This window comes from Syngnathus scovelli, chromosome 18 (assembly GCF_024217435.2).
Source record: "Syngnathus scovelli strain Florida chromosome 18, RoL_Ssco_1.2, whole genome shotgun sequence".
Lineage (NCBI taxonomy): Eukaryota > Metazoa > Chordata > Actinopteri > Syngnathiformes > Syngnathidae > Syngnathus > Syngnathus scovelli.
Genome location: NC_090864.1, coordinates 4,219,142 through 4,240,415, shown reverse-complemented (window position 1 = coordinate 4,240,415; position 21,274 = coordinate 4,219,142). Strand labels below are relative to the sequence as shown.

The following is a 21,274-nucleotide window of genomic DNA, read 5'->3' as shown; positions in this document are numbered from 1 at the left end:
CCTATACATGGATATTTGAAACATGCGCCCATGGGTGTCCAACCAAGCCAATCATTCACACACACATAACAGATTTCTGATGGCTACTTGTGGGGCCCTCCGTATGGATCGAAAGTTGTCTTGGTTATTCCAACCAAGCCAATCATTCACACACACATAACAGATTTCTCATGGCTACTTGTGGGGCCCTCCGTATGGATCGAAAGTTGTCTTGGTTATTCCAACCAAGCCAATCATTCACACACACATAATAACAGATTTCTGACGGCTACTTGTGGGGCCCTCCGTATTGACCGAAGGTTGTCTCATGTTTTTAGATCATATTTTGGTTATGGACATTATGGAGGCTGATTATATTACAGCTATAGTTCCACACATCCTCAACAGCAAAACGGCTAAAGTGTCATGCTGAAGGATGCTCCACTACATCCATAAAGATGCTGTTATAGGACCTGATTAGACATCAGGGCTGACTGGAACACTTTAGTTAGAAAAGCTTGTTTGGTTTTGGGGACTAACTTCACATGATTTAACTATACAGGTCTTGAGTCTGTCATTTGTGGTGTCTGTATGATGTTGGTAAGTTATTTGTGGTTTTAATTCCAGGTGACAGGCTCTCAGGCTCCTGTTGACGGTGCGCTGCCTGAACCAGCCAGAACTTGGCAGGACTCTGACCCTGATGATAACATCAAACAAGATGCCAGCCAACAGGTAACATTCAGTTAGACTTTGTTGTAAGAAATAAACTTTGTAGACCTTTTCTTGTTCTCTTAGTTTACAGCTTTTAGTTGGAAAGCTGTTCTTTAGTCAGAAGGTACCTTAAACAGCATTCAGCCAACCATTGGATCACACGGTTTTAGTGGTTCTCCTCATAGAGCCCAAACGAACCAGTGGCACACACACCTATAGAAGGATTGTTAAAACATGCGCCCATGGGTGTCCAACCAAGCCAATCATTCACACACACAACAGATTTCTGATGGCTACTTGTGGGGCCCTCCGTATGGATCTAAAGTTGTCTTGGTTATTCCAACCAAGCCAATCATTCACACACACACAATAACAGATTTCTGATGGCTACTTGTGGGGCCCTCCGTATGGATCGAAAGTTGTCTCATGTTTTTAGATCATATTTTGGTTATGGACATTATGGAGGCTGATTATATTACAGCTATAGTTCCACACATCCTCAACAGCTAAACGGCTAAAGTGTCATGCTGAAGGATGCTCCACTACATCCATAAAGATGCTGTTATAGGACCTGATTAGACATCAGGTCTGACTGGAACACTTTAGTTAGAAAAGCTTGTTTGGTTTTGGGGACTAACTTCACATGATTTAACTATACAGGTCTTGAGTCTGTCATTTGTGGTGTCTGTATGATGTTGGTAAGTTATTTGTGGTTTTAATTCCAGGTGACAGGCTCTCAGGCTCCTGTTGACGGTGCTCTGCCTGAACCAGCCAGAACTTGGCAGGACTCTGACCCTGATGATAACATCAAACAAGATGCCAGCCAACAGGTAACATTCAGTTAGACTTTGTTGTAAGAAATAAACTTTGTAGACCTTTTCTTGTTCTCTTAGTTTACAGCTTTTAGTTGGAAAGCTGTTCTTTAGTCAGAAGGTACCTTAAACAGCATTCAGCCAACCATTGGATCACACGGTTTTAGTGGTTCTCCTCATAGAGCCCAAACGAACCAGTGGCACACACACCTATACATGGATATTTGAAACATGCGCCCATGGGTGTCCAACCAAGCCAATCATTCACACACACATAACAGATTTCTGATGGCTACTTGTGGGGCCCTCCGTATGGATCTAAAGTTGTCTTGGTTATTCCAACCAAGCCAATCATTCACACACACACATTAACAGATTTCTGATGGCTACTTGTGGGGCCCTCCGTATGGATCAAAGGTTGCCTCATGTTTTTAGATCATATTTTGGTTATGGACATTATGGAGGCTGATTATATTACAGCTATAGTTCCACACATCCTCAACAGCTAAACGGCTAAAGTGTCATGCTGAAGGATGCTCCACTACATCCATAAAGATGCTGTTATAGGACCTGATTAGACATCAGGTCTGACTGGAACACTTTAGTTAGAAAAGCTTGTTTGGTTTTGGGGACTAACTTCACATGATTTAACTATACAGGTCTTGAGTCTGTCATTTGTGGTGTCTGTATGATGTTGGTAAGTTATTTGTGGTTTTAATTCCAGGTGACAGGCTCTCAGGCTCCTGTTGACGGTGCTCTGCCTGAACCAGCCAGAACTTGGCAGGACTCTGACCCTGATGATAACATCAAACAAGATGCCAGCCAACAGGTAACATTCAGTTAGACTTTGTTGTAAGAAATCAACTTTGTAGACCTTTTCTTGTTCTCTTAGTTTACAGCTTTTAGTTGGAAAGCTGTTCTTTAGTCAGAAGGTACCTTAAACAGCATTCAGCCAACCATTGGATCACATGGTTTTAGTGATTCTCCTCATAGAGCCCAAACGAACCAGTGGCACACACACCTATAGAAGGATTGTTGAAACATGCGCCCATGGGTGTCCAACCAAGCCAATCATTCACACACACATAACAGATTTCTGATGGCTACTTGTGGGGCCCTCCGCATGGATCTAAAGTTGTCTTGGTTATTCCAACCAAGCCAATCATTCACACACACACAATAACAGATTTCTGATGGCTACTTGTGGGGCCCTCCGTATGGATCGAAAGTTGTCTTGGTTATTCCAACCAAGCCAATCATTCACACACACATAATAACAGATTTCTCATGGCTACTTGTGGGGCCCTCCGTATGGATCGAAAGTTGTCTTGGTTGTTCCAACCAAGCCAATCATTCACACACACATAATAACAGATTTCTGACAGCTACTTGTGGGGCCCTCCGTATTGACCGAAGGTTGTCTCATGTTTTTAGATCATATTTTGGTTATGGACATTATGGAGGCTGATTATATTACAGCTATAGTTCCACACATCCTCAACAGCAAAACGGCTAAAGTGTCATGCTGAAGGATGCTCCACTACATCCATAAAGATGCTGTTATAGGACCTGATTAGACATCAGGGCTGACTGGAACACTTTAGTTAGAAAAGCTTGTTTGGTTTTGGGGACTAACTTCACATGATTTAACTATACAGGTCTTGAGTCTGTCATTTGTGGTGTCTGTATGATGTTGGTAAGTTATTTGTGGTTTTAATTCCAGGTGACAGGCTCTCAGGCTCCTGTTGACGGTGCGCTGCCTGAACCAGCCAGAACTTGGCAGGACTCTGACCCTGATGATAACATCAAACAAGATGCCAGCCAACAGGTAACATTCAGTTAGACTTTGTTGTAAGAAATAAACTTTGTAGACCTTTTCTTGTTCTCTTAGTTTACAGCTTTTAGTTGGAAAGCTGTTCTTTAGTCAGAAGGTACCTTAAACAGCATTCAGCCAACCATTGGATCACACGGTTTTAGTGGTTCTCCTCATAGAGCCCAAACGAACCAGTGGCACACACACCTATACATGGATATTTGAAACATGCGCCCATGGGTGTCCAACCAAGCCAATCATTCACACACACATAACAGATTTCTGATGGCTACTTGTGGGGCCCTCCGTATGGATCGAAAGTTGTCTTGGTTATTCCAACCAAGCCAATCATTCACACACACATAACAGATTTCTCATGGCTACTTGTGGGGCCCTCCGTATGGATCGAAAGTTGTCTTGGTTATTCCAACCAAGCCAATCATTCACACACACATAATAACAGATTTCTGACGGCTACTTGTGGGGCCCTCCGTATTGACCGAAGGTTGTCTCATGTTTTTAGATCATATTTTGGTTATGGACATTATGGAGGCTGATTATATTACAGCTATAGTTCCACACATCCTCAACAGCAAAACGGCTAAAGTGTCATGCTGAAGGATGCTCCACTACATCCATAAAGATGCTGTTATAGGACCTGATTAGACATCAGGGCTGACTGGAACACTTTAGTTAGAAAAGCTTGTTTGGTTTTGGGGACTAACTTCACATGATTTAACTATACAGGTCTTGAGTCTGTCATTTGTGGTGTCTGTATGATGTTGGTAAGTTATTTGTGGTTTTAATTCCAGGTGACAGGCTCTCAGGCTCCTGTTGACGGTGCGCTGCCTGAACCAGCCAGAACTTGGCAGGACTCTGACCCTGATGATAACATCAAACAAGATGCCAGCCAACAGGTAACATTCAGTTAGACTTTGTTGTAAGAAATAAACTTTGTAGACCTTTTCTTGTTCTCTTAGTTTACAGCTTTTAGTTGGAAAGCTGTTCTTTAGTCAGAAGGTACCTTAAACAGCATTCAGCCAACCATTGGATCACACGGTTTTAGTGGTTCTCCTCATAGAGCCCAAACGAACCAGTGGCACACACACCTATAGAAGGATTGTTAAAACATGCGCCCATGGGTGTCCAACCAAGCCAATCATTCACACACACAACAGATTTCTGATGGCTACTTGTGGGGCCCTCCGTATGGATCTAAAGTTGTCTTGGTTATTCCAACCAAGCCAATCATTCACACACACACAATAACAGATTTCTGATGGCTACTTGTGGGGCCCTCCGTATGGATCGAAAGTTGTCTCATGTTTTTAGATCATATTTTGGTTATGGACATTATGGAGGCTGATTATATTACAGCTATAGTTCCACACATCCTCAACAGCTAAACGGCTAAAGTGTCATGCTGAAGGATGCTCCACTACATCCATAAAGATGCTGTTATAGGACCTGATTAGACATCAGGTCTGACTGGAACACTTTAGTTAGAAAAGCTTGTTTGGTTTTGGGGACTAACTTCACATGATTTAACTATACAGGTCTTGAGTCTGTCATTTGTGGTGTCTGTATGATGTTGGTAAGTTATTTGTGGTTTTAATTCCAGGTGACAGGCTCTCAGGCTCCTGTTGACGGTGCTCTGCCTGAACCAGCCAGAACTTGGCAGGACTCTGAACCTGATGATAACATCAAACAAGATGCCAGCCAACAGGTAACATTCAGTTAGACTTTGTTGTAAGAAATAAACTTTGTAGACCTTTTCTTGTTCTCTTAGTTTACAGCTTTTAGTTGGAAAGCTGTTCTTTAGTCAGAAGGTACCTTAAACAGCATTCAGCCAACCATTGGATCACACGGTTTTAGTGGTTCTCCTCATAGAGCCCAAACGAACCAGTGGCACACACACCTATACATGGATATTTGAAACATGCGCCCATGGGTGTCCAACCAAGCCAATCATTCACACACACATAACAGATTTCTGATGGCTACTTGTGGGGCCCTCCGTATGGATCGAAAGTTGTCTTGGTTATTCCAACCAAGCCAATCATTCACACACACATAATAACAGATTTCTCATGGCTACTTGTGGGGCCCTCCGTATGGATCGAAAGTTGTCTTGGTTATTCCAACCAAGCCAATCATTCACACACACATAATAACAGATTTCTGACAGCTACTTGTGGGGCCCTCCGTATTGATCGAAGGTTGTCTCATGTTTTTAGATCATATTTTGGTTATGGACATTATGGAGGCTGATTATATTACAGCTATAGTTCCACACATCCTCAACAGTTAAACGGCTAAAGTGTCATGCTCAAGGATGCTCCACTACATCCATAAAGATGCTGTTATAGGACCTGATTAGACATCCAGAACCGACTGTAACACTTTAGTTAGAAAAGCTTGTTTGGTTTCGGGGACTAACTTCACATGATTTAACTATACAGGTCTTGAGTCTGTCATTTGTGGTGTCTGTATGATGTTGGTAAGTTATTTGTGGTTTTAATTCCAGGTGACAGGCTCTCAGGCTCCCGTTGATGGTGCGCTGCCTGAACCAGCCAGAACTTGGCAGGACTCTGACCCTGATAATAACATCAAACAAGATGCCAGCCAACAGGTAACATTCAGTTAGACTTTGTTGTAAGAAATAAACTTTGTAGACCTTTTCTTGTTCTCTTAGTTTACAGCTTTTAGTTGGAAAGCTGTTCTTTAGTCAGAAGGTACCTTAAACAGCATTCAGCCAACCATTGGATCACACGGTTTTAGTGGTTCTCCTCATAGAGCCCAAACGAACCAGTGGCACACACACCTATAGATGGATATTTGAAACATGCGCCCATGGGTGTCCAACCAAGCCAATCATTCACACACACATAAAAGATTTCTGATGGCTACTTGTGGGGCCCTCCGCATGGATCGAAAGTTGTCTTGGTTATTCCAACCAAGCCAATCATTCACACACACATAATAACAGATTTCTGATGGCTACTTGTGGGGCCCTCCGTATGGATCTAAAGTTGTCTTGGTTATTCCAACCAAGCCAATCATTCACACACACATAATAACAGATTTCTGATAGCTACTTGTGGGGCCCTCCGTATGGATCGAAGGTTGTCTCATGTTTTTAGATCATATTTCGGTTATGGACATTATGGAGGCTGATTATATTACAGCTATAGTTCCACACATCCTCAACAGTTAAACGGCTAAAGTGTCATGCTCAAGGATGCTCCACTACATCCATAAAGATGCTGTTATAGGACCTGATTAGACATCCAGAACTGACTGGAACACTTTAGTTAGAAAAGCTTGTTTGGTTTTGGGGACTAACTTCACATGATTTAACTATACAGGTCTTGAGTCTGTCATTTGTGGTGTCTGTATGATGTTGGTAAGTTATTTGTGGTTTTAATTCCAGGTGACAGGCTCTCAGGCTCCTGTTGATGGTGCGCTGCCTGAATCAGCCAGAACTTGGCAGGACTCTGACCCTGATGATAACATCAAACAAGATGCCAGCCAACAGGTAACATTCAGTTAGACTTTGTTGTAAGAAATAAACTTTGTAGACCTTTTCTTGTTCTCTTAGTTTACAGCTTTTAGTTGGAAAGCTGTTCTTTAGTCAGAAGGTACCTTAAACAGCATTCAGCCAACCATTGGATCACACGGTTTTAGTGGTTCTCCTCATAGAGCCCAAACGAACCAGTGGCACACACACCTATAGATGGATTGTTGAAACATGCGCCCATGGGTGTCCAACCAAGCCAATCATTCACACACACATAACAGATTTGTGATGGCTACTTGTGGGGCCCTCCGTATGGATCTAAAGTTGTCTTGGTTATTCCAACCAAGCCAATCATTCACACTCACATAATAACAGATTTCTGAAATATGGTTTCTTGTGGCTTCTTTGTTGTAAATTTTGGAGCCTTTTCCATGTTTTATATGTAAAATTTCCTGTGATATAAGGTTTTGGCATATTTCAGAGGATGTGTACAGCACCGGTCGTCTACCAGTTAAGATATTGGACAGAAATTTTAATTATTTTGAGCAAAGAAATTCTAGTCTTTATATTAATACAGCATATAAGAGTAGCTTGCAGAAACTAACAACACATTTCTTTTAATTCCCTCCATAGAGCTATCAATTATCAAAGGAGTTTCTCAAAGTGGACTACTCAGACAGTGATGATACTGACAATGATTCCCAAAAGGACTGCTCTGTACCTCTGCAAATCAATCTGCTCAAAACAAGAGTATATTAAATTTGACCAAGCATTCTTATACAGGTGCAGTTAATTTTTGTTTTAGAATATTGCTATACTGTGTTTTTTTTCTGTACTTAAAAATCATCATTTCAGATGGGCTGATCCCAGAAGTGATAGAAGTGACCTCTTGTACCTCCGCATCTCGTGGCCCAAGTAATGAAAAGTCTGCCAAAAAGGGAGGTGAGTTTAGAGTAATCCTTTTCAATATATAACTTTATCACAGTTGCTTTTAAATTGCCCAATTGTTACTACTGTATCAGTATCTAATTATCCTCACATATGCTGCTTACTAAGATTTAGATGACCCAAGCAAGATATATTAAACACCACTTGACTTTTTTTCTTAGACATGTAAGGTCTAAACTTTTGAATTTTGTCATAAAATGAAAATTGACCCATCCTTTCTCATGTGAGTTACAGGTCATTGCTAACCTTGATTATATGTGAGATGTTTGTTTACATCTATTTTTAAATAGAGGTAATGTATACATGACACATTTACCTCAAAAGAGAGAAAGAAAAATTGCTCTAGATTAACCTATTAGTGAATATGCAAATTCACACATTGTCACACCAAGGCAGATACCATTCTTATACAGCTTGCATTTAATTTTTTACACACTATATATTTCCAAATTTACTTTTATCATCTTTGTTTGTCCATGTGTAGCACGTTATCAAAGCAAATTCCCCATACATGTAAAACACTGTCTGAAAAAAGTTTTTCTCTGATTTTTATTTTTTATTTTCCCTGATTTTGCAACAACTTGTATCTGTTCTTAATGGTTTTGTCAGAGAAATGGTGCATCCCAATGTGCTGCCATGGTGGAGTTTGACTGCCTGTGCAACCTCTGTAGGGTCCAGGAATTGCTTCATCTACCAGCAGTGACATTCTGGTCAAATGCAAAACTGCTTAAAAGTAATCAAGAAAATGAGAGACCTCTTTCCCCCACCACCAAAACTGGGGGCATTCTAATGTTACCCTTTTGTGCATCTATTTTTAATTTTGTTAATATCAAAACAGCTGACACTGAAGACCACCTAGCAACTTAAATGACCGGATTAATATCTCAGATATTAACTGATTTACTTATGTCTATTGTAGGCTCATCACTGTTGACAAAGATAGTTGACGTTATAAAATATCTCATTTGAATTATATTGTCGGATAATTGTCCATAAAGTGAATGTATTCTTTATGCAATTTTGTTCTAATTAAGTTGTAAACTAAAAAGTGCTCTTCCTATGCCCTTAGGTAACGGAAAAGTTGTGAAAAGAAGCTGGACCCCAGAGGAATGTGCTGCAGTAAATAAACATTCAAGGAAGTATATATTGACAAATCAGGTTCCTGGTAAGCTTGACTGCGAGAGATGCATTGCTGCAGAACCACAAGCACCGAGCTGTTAAGTACTTTGTCAAAAAGAGAATAACCACCATGAGGAGAAAATATGAGTGAAACAGCTTCCCTTAACAGAGATAGAAACACATGGCTGGTCCTGTTTCACCATTTGTTCACTATTTGTTTGTGATTTTTTTTATGCTCCACTTCTCCTGTTCGTAAATGTTAGATTAAATAAGTTCCTTTATTCATTGGCTACATTTGTAATGTGTCCATTTAAAATTTTGACTCGACAATTATTACTTGTAAATCCTGTGTACTTTATAGTTAGCTAAAATGCAGAATTTAAATATTTTAAAATGTACCAATATGACTGAACAAATTGAAGAATATTAAGACTGTGACCAAGGAAAATGGACCAGAATCTGAATAAAGACTTCAGAATGTATTTTAGAATGCACATTTCAATGTATATCTAGTATATTTAGCCAGATGAAAGTATTAATAACACTAACAAAATTTTTAGGTTTTCTCAAATGATTAAGTCCACACAAATGCATGTTTGGGTTAGATTAGGGTTGGGGTTGAACTTGATAGATCCTCTTTATAAAGGCAGACCTAACAAGTCTTAAATCTTAACAGCAAGCTCCATAACTGGCTAAAAAAATAATGTGTGTATAGGTAGACCTCTTAAGGTTGAAATATTAAAAGCGATCCCCATAACTGACTAAAAATCTCATGTGTGTAAAGGTGGACCCCGCAAAGCCGGAATGTTAGAAACAGGCCCCAGATATGACTGAAAAACTGACATGAAAAAAAAAGTTTCAAATTGTGTTTATTGAAAGTGATTTTTAGTAACAAGATTTTTTTTGGGAGTTGCCTGATTTTTTTCATAGTTCTTGGACCACTAGAAAGGGTGGACCCCAGAACTCGGTAAATTAAGTTGGGTCCTGCAGAGGGAGGTTAACAAGGATGTGTGTGTGTGTGTGTGTGTGTGTGTGTGTGTGTGCGCGTGTGTGTGCGTGTGTGTGCGTGTGTGTGTGTGTGTGTGTGTGCGTGTGTGTGTGTGTGTGTGTGTGTGTGTGTGCGTGCGTGTGTGTGCGTGTGTGCGTGCGTGCGTGTGTGTGTGCCTCATTTCACAGCATTGAACGTCCACTGAGTTGCCTCCTGTGGGACGAGCTCTTAAATATGTTGTGTCAGACAAGTGACAATAGGGGTGGGTCCCAGTGGGCTTTTTTGCTACTATTGTTTCAACACGCTTCAATCCCAACAATTTATTCTGCTTTTATCAGCACTTAATTAGGCCCCTTTGGATATTCTTGAAACTTCATCCGCGGGGTGGGCATGCATCTGTTTCTATTTTATAAGCTATCAGTGGCAATCGTAGCTATTTGATGTGGTATTTAATTAGCACACTTCTAATCCAATCCTTCCAATCGCCGCCATTTTCTACATACCTACATCTTCGAGGATAATCCAAATGCTATAAAAAAAAAATGTTTATAATTCTCACTATGACCAAAAAAGAAAAAAAAAACACATTCTACGGGCTGTGCTTCTCCAAGGGTGTGAGGCCACTGGAAGACTAGCTTGTGGTCACAGTGTAAGTCTGTGGTGTCCTGTGCTGTACTTTCATGGGCTTCTGAGGGGGTTCCAAAGATCTCCCGAAGGATCTATCGCCATCTAGCGGTGATAAAGTAGCTCTTCAATAAGCCTCCTCCCCCTACCACACACACACACACACACACACACACACACACACACACGCACGCACACACACACATACACTAACAGAAATTTTCTCTTTTTGGAAAGAAAATGCTTGAAACATACGACATAATGGCAGAAAATTACATTTGTGGTGTATTTGCAATGCAGGTCCAAGTACCCTGTTCCTTTTTTTTTTTTTAAATTTGTATTGACAATCCCGTGACAGGTATGAAAATTGTGCGACTTTGGGTAAATAAATAATAAATGTTTGTTAGTTCAGCCTAAGCAATTTTATTTGTTTAGGTGTTTCACTAAATCCCTCCTAGTGTTCATGGCCCTAGAATCCCTTAGGAATCCGGAAAAAAAGTTAAATATACTATGTATAGATGATGTTTATAATTTTCCTACTACATTGTATTAGAAATAGAGTTTCTGATTTTGTCTGAAAATAATTCAACCTGCATTGCCACTCACTGAAAAAAAAAATTGCAGGCTAGTGTTGACAACAGCTGAGCTACAATCTGTTACGTACAAAAATACTGCAGTAGTTTTCTTAAAAATATTAACAAACTAGCATGCTGGTAATCACACATTTTTAGATCATTTTCTTTTCTTTTTTTCTTTAGAAACTAATCCGGTACAGTTTTTGGAGGTGAGCCCCTTAACCTTAAAGTTAAAATTGAATCATAAAAAAAGCAATTTCAATAATCTTTTGTACAGCCAGTAAATCTCATTATTAGCATAATACTGCAAAATAAAGTTGTCGCTGTCACATTAGCACTTTTAGGAATCCCAATGAAGTTATCCGATCTATTTTCAATTTTTGCAGATTACGATATGTAAAGAAACAATAAGGCAGGTCGAGGCTTTTCCGCTGTAATCACGCAATTTAGCAGCGCTCCCAGGTCTCATATGACAGGCCAATTTTCACACTTATTAAGCCTCTGACACACTTGAAATAATCGTATTAGCATTTTTGGGTGAAATTAGCCCAATTTCTGTGGGGACATTGACGTAATGCAAGTTGTGATGTCTCTATTGGCGCTGGGTGCCAGGCAGGCAAGGGGGTGAACGCTACCAGTCCCGCCGCCCCTCTGGCTGCTACGCATTCCTTTGGAGGCATTATAATCACGGATGTGGCGCTAAATCGTTTCATTTTGCTAGCTAATAGAAGACGTATGATTTTAACACATCCGGTTGCCGCCCCCCGCGGTGATGGTTGGAGGCGAATATAGGAGCAGCGAACAACTTCCCCGCGCTACCTTTAACGTGGCTGACATTTTACGTTTTGGTAAACACAGCCAGTAAGTAGAAGTTGCGGTGTCGTAACTCTCGGTGGCGAAACGAGGCCTCCTACTGCGAGCGGCCGTAAGAAGAAACGCAAAGCACTCGGCTCGGCGGCCCCCTCTGGTGAGGAATGTACACACTGCAACTGCCTTGGAGTGGGGGGTACTGCCACATCCTGGTACTTTTATCTTTAACCCTTGACCCCTGGCACATCTGGAAAGCTAGTTGGTAGTCCGACATGAGGACGTTTGCCTTTTCTGTCCCTCAACAGCGATGCTCTCGGCCAGCCCGACATTAGGCCGCGTTTAATGGCGTCACTAACTATGAACTCCGGGATACTGACCGTTTGCGTGGAGCCGAGCATGGGACACAGATGGCGAGGGCCCACTATTGATCCTCTTGGCCGGGTGGCTTGAAGACTTGGAAGCAGATAAACATCTCAGCTGGAGCCCGACAGCTTTGATGTCGCCAGCGGACGATCTGGACACCGCGCAAAACATGGCCAATCAAGATGTTTTGAAGTACAGACACCTTTTTCTTCTTTTCACGCCCCCTTTGGATCGACTGTTTCCAATCAGTTCTTTCCAATCAAGCTCTTTCAATGCGAGCAGGGGGGGGGGGCTGTCTGAGGGGCATATGGCGGAGCATTGGTGGGAGTTTAAAGAGCGAGACTGTGCGGGCGCGTGCGTGCGGGCCTTAAATGACTGGCACCCAGTGTTCCCTCTAATTTTTCAAGTGTCTGTGCAAACACACAAGCTCCCTGTGCACACTGTGTACCACTGTGTGCAACACCAGATTAAATAAATAAATAAATAAATAAATAAATAAATAAATAAATAATGAATGTCAATGAGGACTTTAATTTGCTCGGGTTCGGATTTTGTTTTGTGTGACAGCTCGTTCCTTTTCTGTCGATCTTTTGCGCTCTCTCGCATTAATGTACCCATCCCCTGTCCCATCTTGAGTCTTTGTACAATTCCAACAGCTTCAAATAACATTTCTGCTGAATGTGACACTTGAGGTAGTCCAACTTCCGTTCCTTCCATATTTTTCCCTCCATAAACTCGCCCGCCACTTTGGCTTCACTGCATGTTTTGCAGAGGAGACCTTTTTCATTCGAAAAAGAGAAAATCTCACCCAGTTTCACCGTTTCCTCTTGTAGTTGCACACACTCCAACAGCCATCCAATCTTAAAAGAACTGCTTCATCTCTTATTTATTTTGGCTTGGCGTGTGGATGTGTCGCTTCTCATTCGTTTCGCCGTGATTAGCTAATTTAGCATTTGCATCGCTTGACTCCGCCGCACTGTCGTTAGCTAGCTAACCTGCGCGGCACGGATGGGCAGGACACATATGTGTCATACATACATGTAGCGTAAGTGAAACATATCATATCATTGGCTGGACACCTGTCAATTACTGATTTACACTACAAAAAGGCACAGAAAGAAAATCATTTGTCCACTTAATTAGATTAGATTACCTCTAACGTTAGATATTTATCAATCAGTTTATGCTGAATTTTATTTTGTGCGCAGCCTGGAGTTTCTTGTGCGCAAACACTGCGCGACCAGTGCGCAATTGCACAGCTGCTCAGCTTAGCGGGAACACCGCTGGCAGCCATTTTGAATAGAGTGGGTTGGCATCCTCGACAAGCGTCCGGGATGATTAGGCTTCGGAACAAGTCGTAAGAAACTACCGTGGGCTACAATTATCAAAAACAGATGATGTTTTAGCTTCAGAAAACATCTTTTGCGCTTTGTCAAAGAGAGTTTATCAACTAATAATCCCGAAAAAGACTTTTTATGTAAAACAAATATTATCCAAGTCACTTAATGGCTTCCTGATACATTTAACGTCTAAGATGGGATCCTAAAGACAAAGACGCACATACCAAAAGATCTACAGCATCTTTAAGTAAAAAGTCTGGTCTAATCTTCTATCCGGTCACAAAATGTGCTGGCTTTTACGGATGGAATGATCCTCAGCAACTTCCACGGGGAATCTGTTTCCATTAGGGGGTGGGGAAGTCGGGGGTTTCCACTCGTAAATGAAATGAATAAGATTTAGAATTGGTGGCAAATGTCTTCTTACTGCTGCACTGTAAACTGAAGCTATTCACCCAAAAGCATTCCCATGTATTGCAAAAAATTTATGACGTACGCATTTCTCTCACTCACTGTATACGGCGGTATCGAGGCTTTACAATCTAGCTAGGTGGGTTACTTTTGCGTGAATAAAACTGGCCAGGCATCCACTTCAAAGCGCGTGTGTGTGCGTACGTGCGTGCGTGCGTGCGTGCGTGCGTGCGTGCAATCGAAAGCTTTCTCCATAGCACCGAGAGAAGCTCGCCGTCTTCATTCCAGACTGTCCAAATTCATTTTTTAAATGACTTTCTTCAGAAAACTGTACAAGGTCTTTGAGTGGTGACTTAAAGGAAATACCCCCCCCCCCCCCAAAAAAAAAAATATCAATTGAAATGAGAGGTCACTTCATGCTAATGATGGCAAAATATATGAATTGCTGGGTTGTTTACAAGATAAATTAATAGCGTGACACCACTAGAACTTGACCTTTGAGACGGTTTGGTCCTCAGCTGTCCTTTCTGTTTTCTCGTACGAGACACAAAATGGCTACATGCCACGCCAGATCAACTTGCTTGCTTGTTATTTGATAAGCTTCAGGCGCAGACATTCGCCTATTATCACCAGGAAGTGTTTGGCTGCGTAATTAGCAATCATCAGACGAGTCTCTTTGCCACAAAGGACCTTAATTTTCCTAAAGTTTGGGTGCCCTAAAGCTTTCCCCTCAACACCAAAGAATATTCCCTCTTCATGAAATGAGACGAGTTTAATTGCTGGGCAAAAAAAAAACAACCTCCCCCCTCGATCACAGACGTTCTGCAATGAAGGGTAAGATCAGGCCAGCTAATTATGCTAATAAGCAATTGTTCAACCGTGGTGGTATGTTTACTGGCTTGATGTGTTTCTTATGTTGTGTCATGAGCAGCCAGTCTCTTTCTTTTTTTTTTTTTCTCAAGATGGCTACACCTGAAGGCAACGGGACTGTGCCCTCATCCATCGTGCCCAAGTCATTACCCTTGGACGGACGGGGAAGAAGATAAATACTGTTGCAGATGCTTAACTCTCTGCAAATGAGATTTTGCTAGCCAGATTTATCAAGCCTTGGCGGGGTGTTTAAGGCTCCCAAATTTGGCCCTCGGCATGATGAAATGGCAGCACATGTTTCTGAATCACACGCCACCGTGTTGTTGCCAAAGGCTTGGATGATTTAGTCAACTGCTTTTGCCTCCGCCCATGTTGTGCCTTTGACATTCTCGCATTTGGGTGTTCAAAGGTGTTCCATAGTATTAGTAGTGAAGAATCCATCTAAAAATGGACTTGACTTGCGCGGGTCAGATTAGCAACGATACGTTGAGCGGGAACTTTGCCATCTAAATCAAACTTTCTTTGGTATCGTCTGTCATCGGGCACCTTCATTAACGTCTGTGACGACAGGTGCTCCTGACCACTTTTTTAAGGCTTCTGTTAGCCATGCGGCTGGCGAACGTTGTTAAAGTGTAACGCAATGAGATCCGGTAACACTAAGTGCTCTATCAAGTGCTGCAATTGGATAGGCTGCTTAGCAAGACTGTACAAAAGATATTCAGGCGGATCTATGAAAGACTAAATATTTCACGGTGACTCCGAAATCCATTGACCGGACATGTTGCATCAAATCGATCTGTAGGCAGTAAATAGCCAACAGTGTTAACACGGGCAAACTAGTTACACCGTCGGGGCCGAAGCTTTAAATCATCATAGGCGCAAATTCACGCCGTTAAAAGTCCGGCGCAGTATGCGGCCTGCATTCGCACCGAGCGCGCAGCCAGGTCGCCGATGGGAAAATTCATAGGCCGGCCATAAAATGATGTGCACGTGAACCTGTTACTGCGGAGCCTCGCTTTTTACGAGCCACGGCGGAGGGTCCCGCTGTGAAACGCCATATTTATGCTGGCATTATATGTGAAAGAATTAGGATCATAAAAACGTGCCGGCCACACAAAAGCTTTAGAAGACCGACTGTTGCGTGAGGCCGACTGTTTGCGCAACTGCAGCCTACGGTGTGGAGCTCGTCTGCTTTATATCACAACCAAAACAATATTTTCTTTGTTGCACTATTTATCCACTGTTTACAACTGGACACACAACAGAAGATGAAAGCGACGACGCTTTCAAATCTATGAACAGTTTATTTTTATCAATGCACAGCGCAATTAACTACTTTTCTACTAGATGGCCGAAGGTGCATTCACCTTTTGGAACATTTATTTGGTGCTGAGATTTTTCTTCACGCAAATTATGTAGCTTAACTCAATAAAGGTTGCAGGTAAACAACTCCAAATCCAGACACTTCTCACCCACCCATTTGTATTTTACCTCTAGGGCAGGGGTCACCAACCTTTCTTAAACCTAGAGCTACTTCCTGGGTACTGATTCAGGCAAAGGGCTACCAGTTTGACACACACTTCTGAAATAGCCAATTTGCTCAATTTAGCTTTCACTATGTGTTATTATTGTCATTTCCAGTTCACATGTAAGTGTGATTTTAACAAGAATAGCAAAAATACAGTCAAACCTCGGTTTTCGACCACAATCCGTTCCAGAAGGCGGTTCGAGAAGCAAATCGGTTGAATTTCGAATCTATTTTTCCCATTACAAATAATAGGAAAAAAAATTGGTCCGTTCCAAGACTAAAAAAAAAAAACTCTTTTATTAAGCATTTTTTCATTTGCGCATTTTTGTCCGATCGCGCTATTGCAGCGCACCGCCGAACGCGCAACCGTAGCGCGTCGCCCACCGCGCAACTGCACCGTGCTGGTCACATTACTGTGACAGAGCCGTCGCTGAAATTTAGAAAATAATTTTAAAATCCTGATGTACTTTCCAGAATTTAACTGGACCCAAGTGCGCAGGGAGCATAATTTTGTCCGATCGCGCAACTGCAGCGCACCGCCGAACGCGCAACCGTAGCGCGTGGCCGACCGCGCAACTGCACTGCGCTGGTCGCATTATTGTGACAGAGCCGTCGCTGAAATTTTGAAAATATTTTTAAAGTCCTGATGTACTTTCTTAAATTTTAGTGGACCTCAGTGCGCAGGGAGCTTAATTTGGTCCGATCGCGCAACCACAGCGCGCCGGCGGGCGCTCACTGTCGCATTGCTTTAAGAGCGTCTTTGTGTTTTAGGATGGCTTTACTGCTCCCACTTGCTTTCTTTGGAAGCATGATTAGGGGTTAATACAATCCTCAAAGTGACGAAAATACGTTAACTACGGAGTCAGTCGGCATCCGGGCCGCGCGGTCGGGTTTTCTCGGGTCCTCCCGCCTCATCTCGCGAGGTTCGACCTCCGAATTTTGTTCAACAACCGAAGAAAAAAAAATCTCGATTTTTTTGTTCAAATTCCGATTTGTTCGAGAACTGGGACGTTCGAAAACCGAGGTTTGACTTTAAAATAAATAGATGCAGCTCACAGACAAGTCCCGCTATTTGAGCTAATTTTAGAACAGTCCTGCGGGCGACTCATGCGGTCCTCACGGGCGACCTGGTGCCCGCGAGCACCGTGTTGGTGACCCCTGCTCTAGGGGGAGCTCTTACCACCCAGTAGCTAATGCCTTCCCTCCTTAAAAAAAAAAAAAAAGTCTCTACCACACCCCTTGGGCCTGGATAAAGCAGGAATGCATAGAGTAAGGAAGATATGGTACTTCACTGCGGGCGCTATGATAACGCAATAAACGGAAATTCAATTGCAAAATGAACTTTAATGTCTTAAAGCCATCCGCAGCGGACGGACACCAGAGCAACGAGTGCAAAGAGGTGAGACTCGGCGGTGCAAATCAACACTCAACTCCCTCAGGCTCAGCTCCGGTCGACGGGGAGCCCCGGAGTTTCTGCAAATGAACGATCTGTCAGGAGGCTGTTTGTATCCTCTCTCCCGCTCCTTTATTTAACACTCTCACGGATAATAGAAAAAAAATGGCGGGGGAAGCTTTTTAATTAGCTGCGGACTCTTCTATTTTAATCAACTCGCACAAAGAGTCCAGCTGTGACAGCCTTGACAGGCGAGGACTGCTGACTTTCCAACTAGCGACTTTCCTCGCGGAAGGGGGGAGAGGCGAGAATAATCGGTGAATTCTGATCGTGACAGGAAGTACGGTAAGGAAAGCAGATGGGTTTTCATATTTTTCTATTAATCCGTGACAGATTTGGAATTGTTTTTTTTTTTTAAAGAAAAGCATTATTGTTTATACTCAAGTAAAATTTAACTAAATAGACATTGTGATGTAATGTGTATTAATGCCACCTATATGACCGGAGTGGAATCACATCCTTCACGATATCCGCTTTTCAGATTTACAACAATCATTGAACGAGCTTGTTTGAAATGGTATGGGCACGGGTCAGCTATTTCTGCAGAAGGAAAGTTGACATGTTTATAATATGTTTTTGCACAAACATTTCCTATAGCCATGACTTAACTATTGCGCTAGTTGAACAGAAGTGAGATAACCCTACGATACAGTACACAGTCTTAGGTGTAGTGAAATATAAAACAAAGGATTTTGTGCCTTAGCAAGGCACCATTTTAGTTTGAATAAGTTTGAATATCGTTCTTAAACGCTGCCAGCTTTTCATGTCAGACTGCAGGACGTCTCGGATCACATACAACAAACATCTTTACAACACTTCACATAATGAGCAAGTAGGGCCTGTTTGATGTTTTGGGCCTGGTCCGAGATAACCTTCATGTCGGCCGCTAAATTGCCTTTTGTTCATCGAAAGGTTTTGAACAATAGGAAAGCAGAAGTGAAACTCGTTTTGGGCCATTTGATAAGAATGCCAGGAAGCCAGTGGGATGCTTCCACTTTGAATTGATTTCTTTTCAACTCGCATCTTTTATTTACATGACAAAATGGAACAGATTGCGTCGGATATGAGGGCCAAAAAAAATATTTGGACAAATGAAAGGCGATATTTGCCAAAGACAATTAAAAATAATAAGATATGAAATGGACGGCTGTGTTGGTGTGCGGTGATTGCGCCCACTCGCTGCAACCGCCGGTGACTTTTGGATCTTTTATTACACATAGGAGAGACGCCTACTGTTAGACTGTGATGTGCAATCTGCTCTCATGCAAATACAAGAGCTTAAGAGAGCCCCCCCCACCCCCCCACCCCTCCACTGTACTCTCAGTGGACAACACTCATTAAACTAATTACACAACGAACGTAAAGTGAGTGGAGTGTAATGAGATATGTGATATTCACAAGAAACTTGTGCCACTGGGAGCCTTCCAGTAGAAAGAGTTCGTCGACACTGCCCACCAAAGTCACACATCTGGTTTCTCGGGATAAAACGAGGGATTGGGCTAAATGTCGCTTACTTACAAATCCAGTTTACGTCGTCTTCTGATTGCGAACTATGAGCAAGTGGCACTAATGGAGGTGAACAAATCATCATTAGTGTCGCCGTAAAGATGCGCCACTGCTGCGTGAAATCGGGGCGAGGTGAAAAAGGGCGTGAAGCTGTGTCACAACACCAGCGCAAATGACCCAAGTGGCAATATACCAGGAAACTAATAAAGACGCCATTTAATTGTGTGCACGGAGAATTACCTCATTACTCTTTATACATAGCTAATAAATACATTTGCATTCTATTTATGACCTTTCACGCAGAGTAGTGTGGATGACATTTGTTCAAATATGTTTTTCCTACCAACTCTGGCTTCACTTTCCAAGTAATTGTAATCTCCTGCCACAAATATTACTTCACTCATCACTGGGTGTGCTGGAAGCGCACCATGCATCATAATTGTTTTGCTAATTTACTATGCTAATTGACTAATTAAAAATCGGGGACAAGGGTGAGATTAGAAATAAACAAACAAGGCTAAGCATGTTACTGCCGGGGCCTCCCTTTTGTTGTTTTGTTTTGTTTTTTGTTTTTGTTGTGACATTAGGGATGCACACTCATTCCAGTGCCTTCAGTGCATGTTCGCCCGAGGCAAAGGCTTGAAACACGATGATAACTGCTCACCATGAGACTTGCAAACATCCACGCATCAAACTGCTTGAAACGACACACCCAACACATTCATGGACTCCTACTTTACAATTATGCTGCGATGCAACGTATGTAAAACGGGCAGACCTGGTGTGGATTCATAGCAATTATCCAAAACTATTTTCCCAATAAAGTTAGACATTCATACCAAAAAAGGGGGCAAGTCAGTAGTTCATTCGCAGTTGAGGTCAAAAACCACAAGATGTCACCGATCACATTTTCAATGTGATGCTGAAACGGCAACTCTTCACTCTTATTAAACATGTAATACAAAATTGCTATCAAGGTCTTACTGTGTTCTAATTTGTTCTAATGAATACAAGATTTGGAATGTATATACTTTACAATAATAACCTAGCCCAAAATCTTTTTAATAACCCCTGTGTTTATTGTATAAGGATACTATTCATACATACAATTAGACAAATTGAAGATAAGGTTGTTATTTTAAATACATCAGAAATAAAATAATTGTATGTGTCAAGGGCCAAAATAAGCCAGCGGCTCATGAATGTTTCCACCAGGTGGCAGAGTGACGACATGGCCGTGAAAAGAGTAACAGCTCACTTACTAGTATCCCAAGCAGAAGACTACAAACCATGTGTACAATTCAAGTCACACACACAAAAAAAAAAATGCCAGATGACATAAATATCCAGCTATAGTCACAGTAAAAGTGCGGAGAAAAATGTAAACAAATGTAAACAATGCCTGGAAGTGACTGACGTGACTAATCTACAAGCTGCTATATTTGTGTGAGCCGCGCCGACTATTCGTTTTCATCCTGCGTTGTGACGTGACTGCAGCCTGGTTACATGCGCACGTAACGACCCCCGCCTGCTTGCTCACATGCTCCACATGAGTGGACTGATGGACGTAAAGCTCTAGAAATATGGCACAGTATGGTCCTTTTTATGTGGGGACACTTTAAAAAAAAAAAACAGAATGACGTCAACAGTGGTTTGGAGCAGATGGTGTACCTGAGGGATAGGTACAGGACACATGACAAAAAAGCACAAATGCAATGATGACCCTGGCACAAGTGTCTGACTAATTTTGCCCAACAAGCTCAAAAAATAAATCATTGAGAAATATATGCTATTTGGTGCTCTATTATGTGCTCAATTCAACTTCATTTTTATTCGTGGTGCAACACAAAACACAATAATAATAAATAAATAATACTAATAACAATACTAATTAAATAATATTTAAT

General features: G+C 41.8%; 1 protein-coding gene across 1 annotated transcript in view; it reads left to right on the top strand.

Annotated features, from left to right (window-relative positions):
- The first annotated feature begins 18,018 nt into the window (after window positions 1-18,018).
- Window positions 18,019-21,274, top strand: part of agtr1b (angiotensin II receptor, type 1b) — a 29,783-nt gene continuing 26,527 nt past the window's right edge. The window contains exon 1 of the mRNA XM_049749201.2: window positions 18,019-18,146. The gene's annotated coding sequence lies outside the window, so the exon portion shown is untranslated. The remainder of the gene's footprint in view (window positions 18,147-21,274) is intronic.